The sequence below is a fragment of the Idiotropiscis lumnitzeri genome, chromosome 12, assembly GCF_059441095.1.
Source record: "Idiotropiscis lumnitzeri isolate Australia: NSW breed Sydney's pygmy pipehorse chromosome 12, RoL_Ilum_1.0, whole genome shotgun sequence".
NCBI lineage: Eukaryota > Metazoa > Chordata > Actinopteri > Syngnathiformes > Syngnathidae > Idiotropiscis > Idiotropiscis lumnitzeri.
This window is the reverse complement of record NC_142402.1, coordinates 3,715,068-3,729,761: the sequence shown is the minus strand read 5'-3', so window position 1 is coordinate 3,729,761 and position 14,694 is coordinate 3,715,068. Positions and strand designations below refer to the sequence as shown.

Here is a 14,694-nt window from a genome sequence, read left to right as displayed (position 1 = left end):
GGAAGGTTTGAGTCGCACTGTGGACCATAGAAAAAAAGACAAAATATAGAAGATACATCTATTTGGCAGTTTGCCGAAGTATAATTTGTATATTCAACCAACAATAAAGACCAACTCCCATTGACTGCCAGGTTTCCCGAGTGGTCTAAGTCGCCAGACTCAAGACGTACTCTCTTCTCTGAGGAATTAGGCCTTCTGGTCTTTGAATGGACCCGTGGGTTCAAATCCCACTCCGAACAAGTTCTTTCATGTGATGTTTTGGGTACTGTGTTGGCTGTGCGACAGTTTCTTCAATATTGATCAGTTCCATGTTTGTGTACCATCATAACAAGTACAAAATATATCAAATTCAAGTGCTTGGCATTGCGCCGTCGTTTAGCTTTCAATCCAACAAACAGTTAAGACATTAAACCAAAAACTGTCAGGACGGCTGAGTTTGCTCAGGCCCCAGTCACAAGGTGTAATTCTTTCCATGGTGAATTTGGGCTTCTGGGCTCAAGATTGGACGACTGTCACGAGGATAATTTATATAAAGTGCAAATCCTTCAATACTCCGTGGTACATTTTTAAACCACCCACATGTGAAGAGGACAATCAACACCTTGTCAGGATGGCCGAGCGGTCTAAGGCGCCAGACTCAAGGCATTAATCTTCCAATATTAAATTGGGGCTTCTGGTCTCCGGATGGAGGCGTGGGTTCAAATCCCACTCCTGACAAATTCTTTTGTTTGAATTTAAGGGGATCATCTTGGCTGTTTGGAAGGTTTTTTGGGGACAACTCAGTGGAAGGTTTGAGTCGCACTGTGGACCATAGAAAAAAATGAAAAAATATAGAAGATGCATCTATTTGGCAGTTTGTCGTAGGATAATTTGTATATTCAACCCACAATGAAGACCATCCCAAATTTAATGTAACCCTGGTCGTGTGGTCTAAGGTGGCAGACTTAGTACGCATCCCTTTTTCTGAGGAATTAAGCCTTCAGGTCTCCGAATGGAACCATGGGTTCAAATCCCACTCCGGACAAGTTCGCTCATTTGATGTTTTGGGAACTGAGTTGGCTGTGTGACAGTTTCTTCAAGATTGATCAGTTCCACGTTTGTGTACCACAGTAACAAGGATAAAATATATTTGAAAAAAAGTGCTTGGCATTGTACCCCCTTTTAGGTTTCAATCCAACAAACAGTAAAGATATTTAACCAAAAACCGTCAGGACGTCTGAGTTGGCTCAGGCCCCAGTCACAAGGTGTAATTGTTTCCATGATGAATATGGGCTTCTGGGCTCAAGATTGGTCTATCGTCACAAGGATAATTTATACAAAATGCAAGTCCTTCAGTACTCTGTGGTACATTTTTAAACCACCCACATGTAACGAGGCTCATCGACATCTTGTCAGGATGGCCGAGTGGTCTAAGGCGCCAGACTCAAGGTGTAATCTTCCAATGGTAAATGGAGGCTTCTTGTCTCCAAATGGAGGCGTGAGTTCAAGTCCCACTCCTGACAAATACTATTGTTTGAATTTAAGGGGATCATCTTGGCTGTTGGGATGGCTTTTTGGGGACAACTCAGTGGAAGGTTTGAGTCGCACTGTGGACCATAGAAAAAAAAGACAAAATATAGAAGATACATCAATTTGGCAGTTTGCCGTAGTATAATTTGTATATTCAACCAACAATGAAGACCATCCCAAATTGAGTGGCAGGATGGTCGAGTGGTCTAAGTCGCTGGACTTAGGACGATCCCCTTCCTCTGAGCGGTTAGGCCTTCTGGTCTTTGAATGGACCCGTGGGTTCAAATCCCACTCCGGACAAGTTCTTTCATGTGATGTTTTAGGTACTGTGTTGGCTGTGCGACAGTTTCTTCAATATTGATCAGTTCCATGTTTGTGTACCATAATAACAAGTACAAAATATATAAAATTCGAGTGTTTGGCATTGCGCCGTCTTTTAGCTTTCAATCCAACAAACAGTTAAGACATTAAACCAAAAACTGTCAGGACGGTTGAGTTGGCTCAGGCCCCAGTCACAAGGTGTAATTCTTTCCATGGTGAATTGGGGCTTCTGGGCTCAAGATTGGACGACTGTCACGAGGATAATTTATATAAAGTGCAAGTCCTTCAATACTCCGTGGTCCATTTTTAAACCACCCACATGTGAAGAGCATAATCAACACCTTCTCAGGATGGCCGAGCGGTCTAAGGCGCCAGACTTAAGGTGTTAATCTTCCTATATTAAATTGGGGCTTCTGGTCTCCAGATGGAGGCGTGGGTTCAAGTCCCACTCCTGACAAATACTTTAGTTTGAATTTCAGGGGATCATCTTGGCTGTTGGGATGGCTTTTTGGGGACAACTCAGTGGAAGGTTTGAGTCGCACTGTGGACCATAGAAAAAAAGACAAAATATAGAAGATACATCTATTTGGCAGTTTGCCGAAGTATAATTTGTATATTCAACCAACAATAAAGACCAACTCCCATTGACTGCCAGGTTTCCCGAGTGGTCTAAGTCGCCAGACTCAAGTCGTACTCTTTTCTCTGAGGAATTAGGCCTTCTGGTCTTTGAATGGACCCGTGGGTTCAAATCCCACTCCGGACAAGTTCTTTCATGTGATGTTTTGGGTACTGTGTTGGCTGTGCGACAGTTTCTTCAATATTGATCAGTTCCATGTTTGTGTACCATAATAACAAGTACAAAATATATAAAATTCGAGTGTTTGGCATTGCGCCGTCTTTTAGCTTTCAATCCAACAAACAGTTAAGACATTAAACCAAAAACTGTCAGGACGGTTGAGTTGGCTCAGGCCCCAGTCACAAGGTGTAATTCTTTCCATGGTGAATTGGGGCTTCTGGGCTCAAGATTGGACGACTGTCACGAGGATAATTTATATAAAGTGCAAGTCCTTCAGTACTCTGTGGTACATTTTTAAACCACCCACATGTAACGAGGGTCATCAACATCTTGTCAGGATGGCCGAGCGGTCTAAGGCGCCAGACTCAAGGTGTAATCTTCCAATGGTAAATGGAGGCTTCTGGTCTCCAAATGGAGGCGTGGGTTCAAGTCCCACTCCTGACAAATACTATTGTTTGAATTTAAGGGGATCATCTTGGCTGTTGGGATGGCTTTTTGGGGACAACTCAGTGGAAGGTTTGAGTCGCACTGTGGATCATAGAAAAAAAAGACAAAATATAGAAGATACATCAATTTGGCAGTTTGCCGTAGTATAATTTGTATATTCAACCAACAATGAAGACCATCCCAAATTGAGTGGCAGGATGGTCGAGTGGTCTAAGTCGCTGGACTTAGGACGATCCCCTTCCTCTGCGCGGTTAGGCCTTCTGGTCTTTGAATGGACCCGTGGGTTCAAATCCCACTCCGGACAAGTTCTTTCATGTGATGTTTTGGGTACTGTGTTGGCTGTGCGACAGTTTCTTCAATATTGATCAGTTCCATGTTTGTGTACCATAATAACAAGTACAAAATATATAAAATTCGAGTGCTTGGCATTGCGCCGTCTTCTAGCTTTCAATCCAACAAACAGTTAAGACATTAAACCAAAAACTGTCAGGACGGCTGAGTTGGCTCAGGCCCCAGTCACAAGGTGTAATTCTTTCCATGGTGAATTGGGGCTTCTGGGCTCAAGATTGGTCTATCGTCACAAGGATAATTTATACAAAATGCAAGTCCTTCAGTACTCTGTGGTACATTTTTAAACCACCCACATGTAACGAGGCTCATCAACATCTTGTCAGGATGGCCGAGCGGTCTAAGGCGCCAGACTCAAGGTGTAATCTTCCAATGGTAAATGGAGGCTTCTGGTCTCCAAATGGAGGCGTGGGTTCAAGTCCCACTCCTGACAAATACTATTGTTTGAATTTAAGGGGATCATCTTGGCTGTTGGGATGGCTTTTTGGGGACAACTCAGTGGAAGGTTTGAGTCGCACTGTGGACCATAGAAAAAAAAGACAAAATATAGAAGATACATCAATTTGGCAGTTTGCCGTAGTATAATTTGTATATTCAACCAACAATGAAGACCATCCCAAATTGAGTGGCAGGATGGTCGAGTGGTCTAAGTCGCTGGACTTAGGACGATCCCCTTCCTCTGAGCGGTTAGGCCTTCTGGTCTTTGAATCGACCCGTGGGTTCTAATCCCACTCCGGACAAGTTCTTTCATGTGATGTTTTGGGTACTGTGTTGGCTGTGCGACAGTTTCTTCAATATTGATCAGTTCCATGTTTGTGTACCATAATAACAAGTACAAAATATATAAAATTCGAGTGTTTGGCATTGCGCCGTCTTTTAGCTTTCAATCCAACAAACAGTTAAGACATTAAACCAAAAACTGTCAGGACGGTTGAGTTGGCTCAGGCCCCAGTCACAAGGTGTAATTCTTTCCATGTTGAATTGGGGCTTCTGGGCTCAAGATTGGACGACTGTCACAAGGATAATTTATATGCAGTGCAAGTCATTCAATACTCCGTGGTACATTTTTAAACCACCCACATGTGAAGAGCATAATCAACACCTTGTCAGGATGGCCGAGCGGTCTAAGGCGCCAGACTTAAGGTGTTAATCTTCCAATATTGAATTGGGGCTTCTGGTCTCCAGATGGAGGTGTGGGTTCAAGTCCCACTCCTGACAAATACTTTAGTTTGAATTTCAGGGGATCATCTTGGCTGTTGGGATGGCTTTTTCGGGACAACTCAGTGGAAGGTTTGAGTCGCACTGTGGACCATAGAAAAAAAGACAAAATATAGAAGATACATCTATTTGGCAGTTTGCCGAAGTATAATTTGTATATTCAACCAACAATAAAGACCAACTCCCATTGACTGCCAGGTTTCCCGAGTGGTCTAAGTCGCCAGACTCAAGACGTACTCTTTTCTCTGAGGAATTAGGCCTTCTGGTCTTTGAATGGACCCGTGGGTTCAAATCCCACTCCGGACAAGTTCTTTCATGTGATGTTTTGGGTACTGTGTTGGCTGTGCGACAGTTTCTTCAATATTGATCAGTTCCATGTTTGTGTACCACAATAACAAGTACAAAATATATCAAATTCGAGTGTTTGGCATTGCGCCGTCTTTTAGCTTTCAATCCAACAAACAGTTAAGACATTAAACCAAAAACTGTCAGGACGGTTGAGTTGGCTCAGGCCCCAGTCACAAGGTGTAATTCTTTCCATGGTGAATTGGGGCTTCTGGGCTCAAGATTGGACGACTGTCACGAGGATAATTTATATAAAGTGCAAGTCCTTCAATACTCCGTGGTACATTTTTAAACCACCCACATGTGAAGAGCATAATCAACACTTTGTCAGGATGGCCGAGGGGTCTAAGGCGCCAGACTTAAGGTGTTAATCTTCCAATATTAAATTGGGGCTTCTGGTCTCCAGATGGAGGCGTGGGTTCAAGTCCCACTCCCGACAAATACTTTAGTTTGAATTTCAGGGGATCATCTTGGCTGTTGGGATGGCTTTTTGGGGACAACTCAGTGGAAGGTTTGAGTCGCACTGTGGACCATAGAAAAAAAGACAAAATATAGAAGATACATCTATTTGGCAGTTTGCCGAAGTATAATTTGTATATTCAACCAACAATAAAGACCAACTCCCATTGACTGCCAGGTTTCCCGAGTGGTCTAAGTCGCCAGACTCAAGACGTACTCTTTTCTCTGAGGAATTAGGCCTTCTGGTCTTTGAATGGACCCGTGGGTTCAAATCCCACTCCGAACAAGTTCTTTCATGTGATGTTTTGGGTACTGTGTTGGCTGTGCGACAGTTTCTTCAATATTGATCAGTTCCATGTTTGTGTACCATAATAACAAGTACAAAATATATAAAATTCGAGTGCTTGGCATTGCGCCGTCTTCTAGCTTTCAATCCAACAAACAGTTAAGACATTAAACCAAAAACTGTCAGGACGGCTGAGTTGGCTCAGGCCCCAGTCACAAGGTGTAATTCTTTCCATGGTGAATTGGGGCTTCTGGGCTCAAGATTGGTCTATCGTCACAAGGATAATTTATACAAAATGCGTTCTTCAGTACTCTGTGGTACATTTTTAAACCACCCACATGTAACGAGGCTCATCAACATCTTGTCAGGATGGCTGAGCGGTCTAAGGCGCCAGACTCAAGGTGTAATCTTCCAATGGTAAATGGAGGCTTCTGGTCTCCAAATGGAGGCGTGGGTTCAAGTCCCACTCCTGACAAATAATTTTGTTTGAATTTAAGGGGATCATCTTGGCTGTTGGGATGGCTTTTTGGGGACAACTCAGTGGAAGGTTTGAGTCGCACTGTGGACCATAGAAAAAAAAGACAAAATATAGAAGATACATCAATTTGGCAGTTTGCCGTAGTATAATTTGTATATTCAACCAACAATGAAGACCATCCCAAATTGAGTGGCAGGATGGTCGAGTGGTCTAAGTCGCTGGACTTAGGATGATCCCCTTCCTCTGAGCGGTTAGGCCTTCTAGTCTTTGAATGGACCCGTGGGTTCAAATCCCACTCCGGACAAGTTCTTTCATGTGATGTTTTGGGTACTGTGTTGGCTGTCCGACAGTTTCTTCAATATTGATCAGTTCCATGTTTGTGTACCATAATAACAAGTACAAAATATATAAAATTCGAGTGTTTGGCATTGCGCCGTCTTTTAGCTTTCAATCCAACAAACAGTTAAGACATTAAACCAAAAACTGTCAGGACGGTTGAGTTGGCTCAGGCCCCAGTCACAAGGTGTAATTCTTTCCATGGTGAATTGGGGCTTCTGGGCTCAAGATTGGACGACTGTCACGAGAATAATTTATATGCAGTGCAAGTCCTTCAATACTCCGTGGTACATTTTTAAACCACCCACATGTGAAGAGCATAATCAACACCTTGTCTGGATGGCCAAGCGGTCTAAGGCGCCAGGCTTAAGGTGTTAATCTTCCAATATTAAATTGGGACTTCTGGTCTCCGGATGGAGGCGTGGGTTCAAATCCCACTCCTGACAAATACTTTAGTTTGAATTTCAGGGGATCATCTTGGCTGTTGGGATGGCTTTTTGGGGACAACTCAGTGGAAGGTTTGAGTCGCACTGTGGACCATAGAAAAAAAGACAAAATATAGAAGATACATCTATTTGGCAGTTTGCCGAAGTATAATTTGTATATTCAACCAACAATAAAGACCAACTCCCATTGACTGCCAGGTTTCCCGAGTGGTCTAAGTCGCCAGACTCAAGGCGTACTCTTTTCTCTGAGGAATTTGGCCTTCTGGTCTTTGAATGGACCCGTGGGTTCAAATCCCACTCCGAACAAGTTCTTTCATGTAATGTTTTGGGTACTGTGTTGGCTGTGCGACAGTTTCTTCAATATTGATCAGTTCCATGTTTGTGTACCATAATAACAAGTACAAAATATATCAAATTCAAGTGCTTGGCATTGCGCCGTCTTTTAGCTTTCAATCCAACAAACAGTTAAGACATTAAACCAAAAACTGTCAGGACGGTTGAGTTGGCTCAGGCCCCAGTCACAAGGTGTAATTCTTTCCATGGTGAATTTGGGCTTCTGGGCTCAAGATTGGACGACTGTCACGAGGATAATTTATATAAAGTGCAAATCCTTCAATACTCTGTGGTACATTTTTAAACCACCCACATGTGAAGAGGACAATCAACACCTTGTCAGGATGGCCGAGCGGTCTGAGCCGCCAGACTCAAGGCGTTCATCTTCCAATAGTAAATTGGGGCTTCTGGTCTCCGGGTGGAGGCGTGGGTTCAAATCCCACTCCTGACAAATTCTTTTGTTTGAATTTAAGGGGTTCATCTTGGCTGTTTGGAAGGTTTTTTGGGGACAACTCAGTGGAAGGTTTGAGTCGCACTGTGGACCATAGAAAAAAATGAAAAAATATAGAAGATGCATCTATTTGGCAGTTTGTCGTAGGATAATTTGTATATTCAACCCACAATGAAGACCATCCCAGATTGAATGTAAGCATGGTCGTGTGGTCTAAGGTGGCAGACTTAGTACGCATCCCTTATTCTGAGGAATTAGGCCTTCTGGTCTCCGAATGGAACCATGGGTTCAAATCCCACTCCGGACAAGTTCGTTCATGTGATGTTTTGGGAACTGAGTTGGCTGTGTGACAGTTTCTTCAAGATTGATCAGTTCCACGTTTGTGTACCACAGTAACAAGGACAAAATATATTTGAAAGAAAGTGCTTGGCATTGCACCCCCTTTTAGGTTTCAATCCAACAAACAGTGAAGACATTAAACCAAAAACTGTCAGGACGGTTGAGTTGGCTCAGGCCCCAGTCACAAGGTGTAATTCTTTCCATGGTGAATTGGGGCTTCTGGGCTCAAGATTGGACGACTGTCACGAGGATAATTTATATAAAGTGCAAATCCTTCAATACTCCGTGGTACATTTTTAAACCACCCACATGTGAAGAGGACAATCAACACCTTGTCAGGATGGCCGAGCGGTCTAAGGCGCCAGACTCAAGGCATTAATCTTCCAATATTAAATTGGGGCTTCTGGTCTCCGGATGGAGGCGTGGGTTCAAATCCCAGTCCTGACAAATTCTTTTGTTTGAATTTAAGGGGATCATCTTGGCTGTTTGGAAGGTTTTTTGGGGACAACTCAGTGGAAGGTTTGAGTCGCACTGTGGACCATAGAAAAAAATGAAAAAATATAGAAGATGCATCTATTTGGCAGTTTGTCGTAGGATCATTTGTATATTCAACCCACAATGAAGACCATCCCAAATTTAATGTAACCCTGGTCGTGTGGTCTAAGGTGGCAGACTTAGTACGCATCCCTTTTTCTGAGGAATTAAGCCTTCAGGTCTCCAAATGGAACCATGGGTTCAAATCCCACTCCGGACAAGTTCGCTCATTTGATGTTTTGGGAACTGAGTTGGCTGTGTGACAGTTTCTTCAAGATTGATCAGTTCCACGTTTGTGTACCACAGTAACAAGGATAAAATATATTTGAAAAAAAGTGCTTGGCATTGTACCCCCTTTTAGGTTTCAATCCAACAAACAGTAAAGATATTTAACCAAAAACCGTCAGGACGTCTGAGTTGGCTCAGGCCCCAGTCACAAGGTGTAATTGTTTCCATGATGAATATGGGCTTCTGGGCTCAAGATTGGTCTATCGTCACAAGGATAATTTATACAAAATGCAAGTCCTTCAGTACTCTGTGGTACATTTTTAAACCACCCACATGTAACGAGGCTCATCGACATCTTGTCAGGATGGCCGAGTGGTCTAAGGCGCCAGACTCAAGGTGTAATCTTCCAATGGTAAATGGAGGCTTCTTGTCTCCAAATGGAGGCGTGGGTTCAAGTCCCACTCCTGACAAATACTATTGTTTGAATTTAAGGGGATCATCTTGGCTGTTGGGATGGCTTTTTGGGGACAACTCAGTGGAAGGTTTGAGTCGCACTGTGGACCATAGAAAAAAAAGACAAAATATAGAAGATACATCAATTTGGCAGTTTGCCGTAGTATAATTTGTATATTCAACCAACAATGAAGACCATCCCAAATTGAGTGGCAGGATGGTCGAGTGGTCTAAGTCGCTGGACTTAGGACGATCCCCTTCCTCTGAGCGGTTAGGCCTTCTGGTCTTTGAATGGACCCGTGGGTTCAAATCCCACTCCGGACAAGTTCTTTCATGTGATGTTTTAGGTACTGTGTTGGCTGTGCGACAGTTTCTTCAATATTGATCAGTTCCATGTTTGTGTACCATAATAACAAGTACAAAATATATAAAATTCGAGTGTTTGGCATTGCGCCGTCTTTTAGCTTTCAATCCAACAAACAGTTAAGACATTAAACCAAAAACTGTCAGGACGGTTGAGTTGGCTCAGGCCCCAGTCACAAGGTGTAATTCTTTCCATGGTGAATTGGGGCTTCTGGGCTCAAGATTGGACGACTGTCACGAGGATAATTTATATAAAGTGCAAGTCCTTCAATACTCCGTGGTCCATTTTTAAACCACCCACATGTGAAGAGCATAATCAACACCTTCTCAGGATGGCCGAGCGGTCTAAGGCGCCAGACTTAAGGTGTTAATCTTCCTATATTAAATTGGGGCTTCTGGTCTCCAGATGGAGGCGTGGGTTCAAGTCCCACTCCTGACAAATACTTTAGTTTGAATTTCAGGGGATCATCTTGGCTGTTGGGATGGCTTTTTGGGGACAACTCAGTGGAAGGTTTGAGTCGCACTGTGGACCATAGAAAAAAAGACAAAATATAGAAGATACATCTATTTGGCAGTTTGCCGAAGTATAATTTGTATATTCAACCAACAATAAAGACCAACTCCCATTGACTGCCAGGTTTCCCGAGTGGTCTAAGTCGCCAGACTCAAGTTGTACTCTTATCTCTGAGGAATTAGGCCTTCTGGTCTTTGAATGGACCCGTGGGTTCAAATCCCACTCCGGACAAGTTCTTTCATGTGATGTTTTGGGTACTGTGTTGGCTGTGCGACAGTTTCTTCAATATTGATCAGTTCCATGTTTGTGTACCATAATAACAAGTACAAAATATATAAAATTCGAGTGCTTGGCATTGCGCCGTCTTCTAGCTTTCAATCCAACAAACAGTTAAGACATTAAACCAAAAACTGTCAGGACGGCTGAGTTGGCTCAGGCCCCAGTCACAAGGTGTAATTCTTTCCATGGTGAATTGGGGCTTCTGGGCTCAAGATTGGTCTATCGTCACAAGGATAATTTATACAAAATGCAAGTCCTTCAGTACTCTGTGGTACATTTTTAAACCACCCACATGTAACGAGGCTCATCAACATCTTGTCAGGATGGCCGAGCGGTCTAAGGCGCCAGACTCAAGGTGTAATCTTCCAATGGTAAATGGAGGCTTCTGGTCTCCAAATGGAGGCGTGGGTTCAAGTCCCACTCCTGACAAATACTATTGTTTGAATTTAAGGGGATCATCTTGGCTGTTGGGATGGCTTTTTGGGGACAACTCAGTGGAAGGTTTGAGTCGCACTGTGGACCATAGAAAAAAAAGACAAAATATAGAAGATACATCAATTTGGCAGTTTGCCGTAGTATAATTTGTATATTCAACCAACAATGAAGACCATCCCAAATTGAGTGGCAGGATGGTCGAGTGGTCTAAGTCGCTGGACTTAGGACGATCCCCTTCCACTGAGCGGTTAGGCCTTCTGGTCTTTGAATGGACCCGTGGGTTCAAATCCCACTCCGGACAAGTTCTTTCATGTGATGTTTTGGGTACTGTGTTGGCTGTGCGACAGTTTCTTCAATATTGATCAGTTCCATGTTTGTGTACCATAATAACAAGTACGAAATATATAAAATTCGAGTGTTTGGCATTGCGCCGTCTTTTAGCTTTCAATCCAACAAACAGTTAAGACATTAAACCAAAAACTGTCAGGACGGTTGAGTTGGCTCAGGCCCCAGTCACAAGGTGTAATTCTTTCCATGGTGAATTGGGGCTTCTGGGCTCAAGATTGGACGACTGTCACAAGGATAATTTATATAAAGTGCAAGTCCTTCAATACTCCGTGGTACATTTTTAAACCACCCACATGTGAAGAGCATAATCAACACCTTGTCAGGATGGCCGAGCGGTCTAAGGCGCCAGACTTAAGGTGTTAATCTTCCAATATTAAATTGGGGCTTCTGGTCTCCAGATGGAGGTGTGGGTTCAAGTCCCACTCCTGACAAATACTTTAGTTTGAATTTCAGGGGATCATCTTGGCTGTTGGGATGGCTTTTTGGGGACAACTCAGTGGAAGGTTTGAGTCGCACTGTGGACCATAGAAAAAAAGACAAAATATAGAAGATACATCTATTTGGCAGTTTGCCGAAGTATAATTTGTATATTCAACCAACAATAAAGACCAACTCCCATTGACTGCCAGGTTTCCCGAGTGGTCTAAGTCGCCAGACTCAAGACGTACTCTTTTCTCTGAGGAATTAGGCCTTCTGGTCTTTGAATGGACCCGTGGGTTCAAATCCCACTCCGAACAAGTTCTTTCATGTGATGTTTTGGGTACTGTGTTGGCTGTGCGACAGTTTCTTCAATATTGATCAGTTCCATGTTTGTGTACCATAATAACAAGTACAAAATATATAAAATTCGAGTGCTTGGCATTGCGCCGTCTTCTAGCTTTCAATCCAACAAACAGTTAAGACATTAAACCAAAAACTGTCAGGACGGCTGAGTTGGCTCAGGCCCCAGTCACAAGGTGTAATTCTTTCCATGGTGAATTGGGGCTTCTGGGCTCAAGATTGGTCTATCGTCACAAGGATAATTTATACAAAATGCAAGTCCTTCAGTACTCTGTGGTACATTTTTAAACCACCCACATGTAACGAGGCTCATCAACATCTTGTCAGGATGGCCGAGCGGTCTAAGGCGCCAGACTCAAGGTGTAATCTTCCAATGGTAAATGGAGGCCTCTGGTCTCCAAATGGAGGCGTGGGTTCAAGTCCCACTCCTGACAAATACTATTGTTTGAATTTAAGGGGATCATCTTGGCTGTTGGGATGGCTTTTTGGGGACAACTCAGTGGAAGGTTTGAGTCGCACTGTGGACCATAGAAAAAAAAGACAAAATATAGAAGATACATCAATTTGGCAGTTTGCCGTAGTATAATTTGTATATTCAACCAACAATGAAGACCATCCCAAATTGAGTGGCAGGATGGTCGAGTGGTCTAAGTCGCTGGACTTAGGACGATCCCCTTCCTCTGAGCGGTTAGGCCTTCTGGTCTTTGAATGGACCCGTGGGTTCAAATCCCACTCCGGACAAGTTCTTTCATGTGATGTTTTGGGTACTGTGTTGGCTGTGCGACAGTTTCTTCAATATTGATCAGTTCCATGTTTGTGTACCATAATAACAAGTACAAAATATATAAAATTCGAGTGTTTGGCATTGCGCCGTCTTTTAGCTTTCAATCCAACAAACAGTTAAGACATTAAACCAAAAACTGTCAGGACGGTTGAGTTGGCTCAGGCCCCAGTCACAAGGTGTAATTCTTTCCATGGTGAATTGGGGCTTCTGGGCTCAAGATTGGACGACTGTCACGAGGATAATTTATATAAAGTGCAAGTCCTTCAATACTCCGTGGTACATTTTTAAACCACCCACATGTGAAGAGCGTAATCAACACCTTGTCAGGATGGCCGAGCGGTCTAAGGCGCCAGACTTAAGGTGTTAATCTTCCAATATTAAATTGGGGCTTCTGGTCTCCAGATGGAGGCGTGGGTTCAAGTCCCACTCCTGACAAATACTTTAGTTTGAATTTCAGGGGATCATCTTGGCTGTTGGGATGGCTTTTTGGGGACAACTCAGTGGAAGGTTTGAGTCGCACTGTGGACCATAGAAAAAAAGACAAAATATAGAAGATACATCTATTTGGCAGTTTGCCGAAGTATAATTTGTATATTCAACCAACAATAAAGACCAACTCCCATTGACTGCCAGGTTTCCCGAGTGGTCTAAGTCGCCAGACTCAAGACGTACTCTTTTCTCTGAGGAATTAGGCCTTCTGGTCTTTGAATGGACCCGTGGGTTCAAATCCCACTCCGGACAAGTTCTTTCATGTGATGTTTTGGGTACTGTGTTGGCTGTGCGACAGTTTCTTCAATATTGATCAGTTCCATGTTTGTGTACCATAATAACAAGTACAAAATATATAAAATTCGAGTGCTTGGCATTGCGGCGTCTTCTAGCTTTCAATCCAACAAACAGTTAAGACATTAAACCAAAAACTGTCAGGACGGCTGAGTTGGCTCAGGCCCCAGTCACAAGGTGTAATTCTTTCCATGGTGAATTGGGGCTTCTGGGCTCAAGATTGGTCTATCGTCACAAGGATAATTTATACAAAATGCAAGTCCTTCAGTACTCTGTGGTACATTTTTAAACCACCCACATGTAACGAGGCTCATCAACATCTTGCCAGGATGGCCGAGCGGTCTAAGGCGCCAGACTCAAGGTGTAATCTTCCAATGGTAAATGGAGGCTTCTGGTCTCCAAATGGAGGCGTGGGTTCAAGTCCCACTCCTGACAAATACTATTGTTTGAATTTAAGGGGATCATCTTGGCTGTTGGGATGGCTTTTTGGGGACAACTCAGTGGAAGGTTTGAGTCGCACTGTGGACCATAGAAAAAAAAAGACAAAATATAGAAGATACATCAATTTGGCAGTTTGCCGTAGTATAATTTGTATATTCAACCAACAATGAAGACCATCCCAAATTGACTGGCAGGATGGTCGAGTGGTCTAAGTCGCTGGACTTAGGACGATCCCCTTCCTCTGAGCGGTTAGGCCTTCTGGTCTTTGAATGGACCCGTGGGTTCAAATCCCACTCCGGACAAGTTCTTTCATGTGATGTTTTGGGTACTGTGTTGGCTGTGCGACAGTTTCTTCAATATTGATCAGTTCCATGTTTGTGTACCATAATAACAAGTACAAAATATATAAAATTCGAGTGTTTGGCATTGCGCCGTCTTTTAGCTTTCAATCCAACAAACAGTTAAGACATTAAACCAAAAACTGTCAGGACGGTTGAGTTGGCTCAGGCCCCAGTCACAAGGTGTAATTCTTTCCATGGTGAATTGGGGCTTCTGGGCTCAAGATTGGACGACTGTCACGAGGATAATTTATATAAAGTGCAAGTCCTTCAATACTCCGTGGTACATTTTTAAACCACCC

The 14,694-nt window shown here is 43.3% G+C and overlaps 10 non-coding genes across 10 annotated transcripts; all 10 read left to right on the top strand.

Moving 5' to 3' along the window:
- Nucleotides 1–604: 604 nt before the first annotated feature.
- On the top strand, nt 605–717 carry trnal-caa (transfer RNA leucine (anticodon CAA)). The gene is made up of 2 exons: nt 605–642; nt 672–717. It is a non-coding gene; the product is annotated as a tRNA-Leu (tRNA).
- Nucleotides 718–2,958: 2,241 nt separating this feature from the next.
- On the top strand, nt 2,959–3,070 carry trnal-caa (transfer RNA leucine (anticodon CAA)). The gene is made up of 2 exons: nt 2,959–2,996; nt 3,025–3,070. It is a non-coding gene; the product is annotated as a tRNA-Leu (tRNA).
- A 672-nt stretch (nt 3,071–3,742) lies between these two features.
- trnal-caa (transfer RNA leucine (anticodon CAA)) lies at nt 3,743–3,854 on the top strand. The gene is made up of 2 exons: nt 3,743–3,780; nt 3,809–3,854. It is a non-coding gene; the product is annotated as a tRNA-Leu (tRNA).
- A 672-nt stretch (nt 3,855–4,526) lies between these two features.
- Nucleotides 4,527–4,639, top strand: trnal-uaa (transfer RNA leucine (anticodon UAA)). The gene is made up of 2 exons: nt 4,527–4,564; nt 4,594–4,639. It is a non-coding gene; the product is annotated as a tRNA-Leu (tRNA).
- A 671-nt stretch (nt 4,640–5,310) lies between these two features.
- On the top strand, nt 5,311–5,423 carry trnal-uaa (transfer RNA leucine (anticodon UAA)). The gene is made up of 2 exons: nt 5,311–5,348; nt 5,378–5,423. It is a non-coding gene; the product is annotated as a tRNA-Leu (tRNA).
- Nucleotides 5,424–9,232: 3,809 nt separating this feature from the next.
- On the top strand, nt 9,233–9,344 carry trnal-caa (transfer RNA leucine (anticodon CAA)). Its single transcript has 2 exons — nt 9,233–9,270; nt 9,299–9,344. It is a non-coding gene; the product is annotated as a tRNA-Leu (tRNA).
- A 1,456-nt stretch (nt 9,345–10,800) lies between these two features.
- On the top strand, nt 10,801–10,912 carry trnal-caa (transfer RNA leucine (anticodon CAA)). Its single transcript has 2 exons — nt 10,801–10,838; nt 10,867–10,912. It is a non-coding gene; the product is annotated as a tRNA-Leu (tRNA).
- A 672-nt stretch (nt 10,913–11,584) lies between these two features.
- On the top strand, nt 11,585–11,697 carry trnal-uaa (transfer RNA leucine (anticodon UAA)). Its single transcript has 2 exons — nt 11,585–11,622; nt 11,652–11,697. It is a non-coding gene; the product is annotated as a tRNA-Leu (tRNA).
- Nucleotides 11,698–12,368: 671 nt separating this feature from the next.
- Nucleotides 12,369–12,480, top strand: trnal-caa (transfer RNA leucine (anticodon CAA)). Its single transcript has 2 exons — nt 12,369–12,406; nt 12,435–12,480. It is a non-coding gene; the product is annotated as a tRNA-Leu (tRNA).
- A 672-nt stretch (nt 12,481–13,152) lies between these two features.
- trnal-uaa (transfer RNA leucine (anticodon UAA)) lies at nt 13,153–13,265 on the top strand. The gene is made up of 2 exons: nt 13,153–13,190; nt 13,220–13,265. It is a non-coding gene; the product is annotated as a tRNA-Leu (tRNA).
- Nucleotides 13,266–14,694: the final 1,429 nt, after the last annotated feature.